Source organism: Rutidosis leptorrhynchoides, chromosome 3 (assembly GCF_046630445.1).
Source record: "Rutidosis leptorrhynchoides isolate AG116_Rl617_1_P2 chromosome 3, CSIRO_AGI_Rlap_v1, whole genome shotgun sequence".
In the NCBI taxonomy this organism is placed as follows: Eukaryota; Viridiplantae; Streptophyta; class Magnoliopsida; order Asterales; family Asteraceae; genus Rutidosis; species Rutidosis leptorrhynchoides.
The window spans coordinates 577,882,509-577,889,999 of NC_092335.1; the positions used below are offsets into that span (position 1 = coordinate 577,882,509).

Below are 7,491 nucleotides of genomic sequence, written 5' to 3' on the forward strand. Positions count from 1 at the left end.
AATAATTCACTTTAATAATTCACTTTAATAATTCATACTTTAATAATTCACTTTAATAATTCACTTTAATAATTCACTTTAATAATTCACTTTAATAATTCAAAAATCTATTATAAATAGAATTCAATAGGTTTCATTATTTTATAGAAACTTGAAAATATTTTTCTAAACTCTCTCAATCGATTATATATATATATATATATATATATATATATATATATATATATATATATATATATATATATATATATATATATATATATTTGCTCTGTATTATTTCAAGATATTATTAGTATACATAAAATATTACGACGGAGTGCTGTCCGAGTGATTTCAAAATAGTTTTTTTTGAATGAGTCGAAGCTAAGAAAATTATGGGTTATAGCTATGGAGGTGATGGGTATGGTTCATGGGTATGCCCGTGAGGTCAATCTAGTGTTTATCATCTCTGTTGCGTCTACGTACTTTCCTGCAATATTGAATCTCAATATTGATATGTTCGTGAATCCGAGGCCAACCTTGCACTTGTTAAATAACGTTATATGTATTTTTACTACGAAATACAGTATTGTGAGTTTCATTACTCCCTTTTTATATATATTTTTGGGCTGAGAGTACATGCGCTGTTTTATAAATGTTTTACGAAATAGGCACAAGTACTAAAACTAATTCTATGTGGGTTTAAACCAGAAATATACCCTTAGCTTGGTAACATTAAACTACTTGTCTATGTACGGTAGGCGCGAATCCTAAAGATAGATCTATTGGGCCTGACAAACCCCATCCTGACTATGGGATGCTTTAGTACTTCGAGGTTATTTTAAACACACCTGATCTGGTGTACTTAAGAGGGTAAAACATGAACGTTAAGGCTTGTTACCGGGTGCCTACAACTTATAGAATACTTTTATACACTTGCGAGTGTACATATATTTATAAACGAAAATCTTGTGGTCTATTAATATATTGAAATGATTGTTATGATAAACCTATGAACTCACCAACCTTTTGGTTGACACTTTAAAGCATGTTTATTCTCAGGTATTAAAGAAATCTTCCGCTGTGCATAACTCATTTTAAGGATATTACTTGGAGTCATTCATGGCATATTTTGAAAGACGTTGCATTCGAGTCATTGAGTTCATCAAGATTATTATTAAGCCAATTATAGTTGGATGTATTATGAAATGGTGTGCATGCCGTCAACTTTCGTTGTAAAGAAAGTTTGTCTTTTAAAAACGAATGCAATGTTTATAAAATGTATCATATAGAGGTCAAATACCTCGCGATGTAATCAACTATTGTGAATCGTTTATAATGTATATGAATGGGTCCTTTCAGAAACCGATATGTTATGAGGATTATTTCTAAAATAATCGCCCACTTGTTTAAAACATGCATTATGTACAATAATAGTGTGCTTTTTATGAAACGAATGCAATACTTTCTAAAATGTATCATATAGAGGTCAAATACCTCGTTATGAGACCAATGAATAATGTACCACGTTTATAGTAATATGGATGAGTCGTTTCATCTTTCGCTGTGCATTTGCTCATTTTAAAGATATTACTTGGAGTCATTCTTGACATATTTCAAAAGACGTTGCATTCGAGTCGTTGAGTTCAACAAGATTATTATTAAGACAGTTATAGTTCGGATATATTATGAAATGGTATGCATGCCTGACAACTTTCGATGTAATGAAAGTTTGTCTTTTAAAAACGAATGCAATGTTTGTAAAATGTATCATATAGAGGTCAAATACCTCGCAATGAAACCAATTATTATGTAACGTTTATAATCGATATGAACGGAGCATTTCACCTTTGGTGTATAAAAATAAGGTCTCACAAAGATCAAGAGTTCACACATCCATTCTCCGATCTGAAAAAACACGTGCATGGGGTTTATTATCGTAGAGAAGAAAGGGTATTAAGAAGGAATTTCGAAGCTTTGCCATTTTGTTTAGAAGACATGGATCCTAACGGTCAACCAATTGTCAATGAAGAGGATAATCCAATCAACCATGCTCCTCCGGTTAATCAAGAATTATTGAATGATCCAAACGATACACCAATGTGGAATGCTAGATTGGTTGCACCAATATTGTTAGCACCGGCTATTACAAAACCACCAATTGAAGCGGATAATTGGAAGATAGAGGATAACTTTTTTACGTTGATCAAGGATACATACTTTCATGGGTTGATAGATGAGAATTCATTCGAACATATTCAACACTTCAATGATCTTTGTGATATTTACAAAACCAAAAATGTCACCGATGACGCTTTTAAGTTAAGGGCATTCCCCTTCACACTGCAAGGAGATGTAAAAGCTTAGATGAGAAGTTTTCCATCCGATTCAATAAGATCTTTTCAAGAGTTAATAAATGAATTTATTAATCACTTCTTCCCACCGTCAAGAGTAGAGCAACTTAGAATGGAGATTAATGGGTTCACCCAACGGGGTGATGAGAGTTTGTATGATGCATGGGTACGATTCAAGAAGCTACTAAGAGCTTGCCCACCGCACAGTTTGACGAAGAAGGAGTACATCAACACATTTTACCGGGGTTGTAATGCTTTGACTAAGCAATATCATGATTCTTCATCAGGTGGGGTATTTATGTATAAATCACCAAATGCGACCGAAATCTTATTAGAAGACATCTCGATTAATACATATGAATGGGCACCTTCACCGCGAGATTTAACAAGGAAAAGTGTAGCATAAATCGAGAGTGATAATGGGCAAGTGACGCTTGCAAGCTTGAACAATCAATTTCAAACTTTTGGGAAAGAGTTGAAAAAGGTTCAACAAACGGTAGTTGCAATGCAAGTAGGTTGTCAACGATGCGAAGGTCCACATCTCACAAAGAATTCTCCTCAAATCACTCAATGCAACAATATTGATCTAGATGATATTCCCATGAATTCGGATACTCATGTGAACTATGTGAGTAATCAAAATTACCAATGGGGAGGAACATCAAACCAAGGCTACTACAATCCAAATCAAAAACAAGTGTCATTCAATAACCAAACCAATACACCACCCGGATTCACAAACCAAAACCGAAATCAAGGTTACAATAACAATTACCCATCTTCTATTAGGGGAACTAAACTTTGCAACCCCATTGGTCCACGTGGCAACCCCCCTCACATATTTTTACTGTTCACGCTTGGGCAACTCTTCACCACACAAATTTAATTGGACCTTGCATGTGCAGGTAGTAAGAAGCATGCAGAGTCAACAATAGGCCATCCCTGACCTTACCTTCCCTCATCTTAATAGCGTCGCCTCTTCTATTCTTCCCTTTTTTCTTACTGAAATCATCTTTGCTGAAAATTTCCCTCAATATTTATTTTGTTCTCCACAGGTAACAATCTCTCTTTTTCATTTAGGGTTTATCAGTTTATTGCTATATGTTGCCTGATTGTTTGGGTATTATTGTAGTGTTCGCTTATTTCAAGTAGATTTCATCCATTTCCAAGGTACATCCCTTTTTTATTTTCGATTTATTTATGTTATTCATTCCTTATTGGTGGTTGTGGTCTCTTCTTCGATAGTAAGTGGTACCGTCTGTTAAGCTGTTGCCTCGTCTTTATAGTGCTATATTTTTTTGCCTTCATAAATTGTTTTGTTGATTGTCAAAAAGAGACGTTCCAGGAAAAAAAAAATAATGATAATACCCATGTGTTCAATTTTTTTTTCTTTCAATCGTTGTCTGAATCTTCTTGACAGATAGTTTAAGCGTTCAACTATATTCAATTATTTGTTATTCTATTTTTGTTTCTTTTTATGTTTTAATTTTAATGGTTTTGTTGCAGGTATTATCATGAATTGAATTGCAGGTGCAGTGTTATGTCATCAACAATCTGATTGTTTTCGATTTTATTGGTGAGTTATCATTTTGGGGGGGTTTTTTGTTGGTGGGTATTTCCAGGGTTACATTTTTTTAGATTGATACTTTCGATTCATCTGTTGTTATTTATATCTAAAGTTCTTATATTTGTTTTGAGTTTTATGTGCTAATATTTTTATAAATTCATTTAATTTGTTACTTATTTATGTTCAATTTCAGGACCTGTCCAAGAGATTTAAGAACATACGTTTATTTTACTGTAGTTGGATAAAGAAGATAGAAGGATATAGATATATGAATTCTTTAATTGTAGTAAATATCTTACTAAGTTAGGTTTGCAAATTTATAGACTAATTGACGATTCAGGTTAGGCTCTTTCTCCAACAAGTAACTGTTTAATTCAAAATTGTGGTCGTATATTCAAGCTCAAGTTTCATTAAATAACACTATTTATTTATTTTTTACTAATTTTGCTTCAGATTCCTTCTGAATGCAACATCTATGAAGCAGGGCAGAAGAGAAAAACTTTTGAGTTTTATACTGAAAATGTGAGTTCAGCCAACTTTGGTTCCTTTTTTTTACTGATAACTATGATATTAGTGCTTGAAAATGTTTTAGAAGAGTATATAAATTTACTTGAGTTTTAATACCTGATGATCATGATCCAATATTACTATGCTCTAAAATTTTCTGAATGGAGCTCAATTTGTCTCTAAGTTCTTGGTATAAATAGACCTTTCATAAGTTACACCTTTCATAAGTCACAAGTATATAATGAATTAACAGGAAGAAAGGAAAAAAATCTACTTTCACACTATTTCAAGACGTTCTTTAAGGATAAACACCCTTTTAGTAAGTTTTTGATTTAATGATTTCAGTTTCTACTTTTTTTATGTGCAAATAATTTCTTTATCTTTATATCAATCATGAATCATGACTGCTTCTAGATGTGATTTTTTACTTAGATTAGATCACGGCAGAACATTTGTATTTAGTTAATTGTATTGTATTTTATTGTTATTTATCTAATCTATGTATAATACGAGTATACATATTTGTTGCTTATTCCAGGCTTTGTAGGCAGCTGGAGTTTCAGTTTTGATGCTCAAGAATCTTCATATTTAAGCTTTTATGAAATTGATCAACGGTATAAGGAACTCTCAAAGCTTTTAATTAATGTAGGTATATTTTGATTTTGAGATTATCGTGGAATTATATGATAGTTGTATCTTATGAATTAGCATTATTTTTTGTGTTTCTTTAAATTTGTTTTGTGTTAACAGATTACAGAAACTTTGATCTAATACTACTTTTTCTAGCTTTTTATGCATGACGTTTAGTGTATTCGACCTTCACTCTAACCTACGGTCATCTGAGGATTTATCATCGCATTTTATTGTATCCTCCACCACAGCCCGCCGCTGTTATCGTATCCTCCATTTTGCGGTATTTTGATAGTTGGTTTTCCCTTTTGTTTCATTTGTTTTTGTATTTTATTTTAGTATTATTGGTGTGTGTTCTTGCTGATAATGGAAGTCAGTTCGAATGCGCTAAGTGACGAATCGGTTGCGATTTCGATTAAGGATGACTCAACCCCGTTGTGAGTTTATTGTACCATTTGTAATATCTATAATATATTGTTCGTATCTGTATGTATGTGCATCTTCATTGAACTGCTCTTTTAAGTCTGGACGTATTGTAGTTATATTCAATTTTAATTATGTATAACCGCACTCATGATCACATTTGTTATGAAATACTGATGATGGTTGTATTTTATGGTGCAGGACCAGCTTGGTGTTATCCTCATATCAAGAACAAGCCATATCCAAAGTCCCCATACCGTCGTGGTGTACCTGATCCCAAGATCAGAATTTATGATGTCGATATGAAGAAAACAGGAGTTGACGAGTTCCCATTCTGTGTGCATTTGGTCAGTTGGGAAAAAGAAAATGTAACTAGTTATATTGATTTTCCAAAGCAAAAGACGTAACTATATTGTTATCTTTACTGGATTTGTGTTGCTTTTGCAGTGCATATCAATAAATGGGTTGTTTTCGGGACCTCATATTGATTGTGGTACTACTGATAAGGTAATTTGATTATTAGTGTCTTCATCATTGTTGTTGATTGCAGACGCATGTCGATGTACTATCACATTGAGGTTTTTCAGACGGTAGACGTTATAGTTACTGTGTGTTTTTTTTTTACATAAATTTCTGTTTTATGTAGAGAGTACACTGAAATGCAGGAACTTGAGGGTAGGAAACTTAGGGTTAATTCAGGACCAGCTATCTTCATTCAGAGGGCAAAGAGAAGGTAGTAGAGGCAGCTTAGGCGGTGATGGAAGTCGTGGCGGCGGGTACGGTGGTGGGTCAAAGAGTTTTGGTTTCGTTACATATGTCTGCTGTTGGACTCCTTATTCAACCGTCAACTTGAGTAATTGCCACTGATTACAGTTGTTTTTTTATTATGTGTTATGTGTTGCATTTCAGTTGTGTTATTTTTTTGTTATAGGTTTTTATAATTGTTGGATAATGTTTGTTTATTTATATCAGTATGTTGAGTTGTAGCCTTTATTATGTAGTCCAAGTGTTCGGTTATTTGTCTCAAAGAACTGCTTTGATCTTCCTTTTAAGAGTGTTGTTTCCGATAGCATAATGATGACTTTTAAGAGTGTTGTTTCCGATAGTATAATGCCCATGTATTATTATCTCAAACATTTTCTATTTCTTCTAACACAAACATAGGGCTACTTTATTTGATTAAATTCATATAATATCATTGTTTTACATATTTATGCATTTTCTTTATGTCCTTGATGCTGCAAGGTTGTCGTTGAGTACTACTACGGATGTTGCTAAATGCTTTTGGGAGTTAAGTGTTTGCCATGTAAACTGTCAATACTAAACAATCTCTTAGAGTCTAGACGATTAGGTGTTGTAACAGTTTTTAATTTTGCAATATATGCTTAATTTAATTTAGTCAGAGTATTGCTTTTAGACATTTTACGAATTTGTAATCGCTGATTTGGTGTGCGCATATTGAATTTGTTTTTGAGAATATGATAAGGATCTATCCTAAGCCATTCCTTATAAGGATCGAACTGTATAATACTTTCACAAGCCAACCCTTATATTTGTCTAATTTTTATCAATAATATTTAGCCGCGTAGCGCGTACCTTCAATCTTGTTACAACCAAAACCGAAACAACAACTTTCAATACCAAAACCAACAACCTTACAACAACCAAGCCAATTCGAATTATCAAAACAACCAAGATTATAGCCAACCATAAAATAACTAAGGTTATAATCAACAACCTCAATAAAACATGCAACAATCTCAACCTTCGAAGAGTTTGGAAGAAATCATGCAAAACTACATCAAGAAGGTAGAATCAAACGAAGCTTTCCTAATAAAAGAGAACGAACTTTTGAAGCAACAAATACAAAACCAACAAGCCTCATTCCAAAACCTTGAGAGCACCGTTGGGAGACGTTCAAACAAAGTTGCCGAGAGAGCACAAGGAATATTACTTTCAAACACTCAAGTTAACCCAAACAACAACTACATCAATAACAACAACCGACACAACCAACAAAACCACAACAAC

The 7,491-nt window shown here is 33.1% G+C and overlaps 1 non-coding gene across 1 annotated transcript; it reads right to left on the reverse strand.

Annotated features, from left to right (window-relative positions):
• Positions 1-2,436: 2,436 nt before the first annotated feature.
• On the reverse strand, positions 2,437-2,543 carry LOC139903754 (small nucleolar RNA R71). The gene has a single exon (XR_011778548.1). It is a non-coding gene; the product is annotated as a small nucleolar RNA R71 (small nucleolar RNA).
• Positions 2,544-7,491: the final 4,948 nt, after the last annotated feature.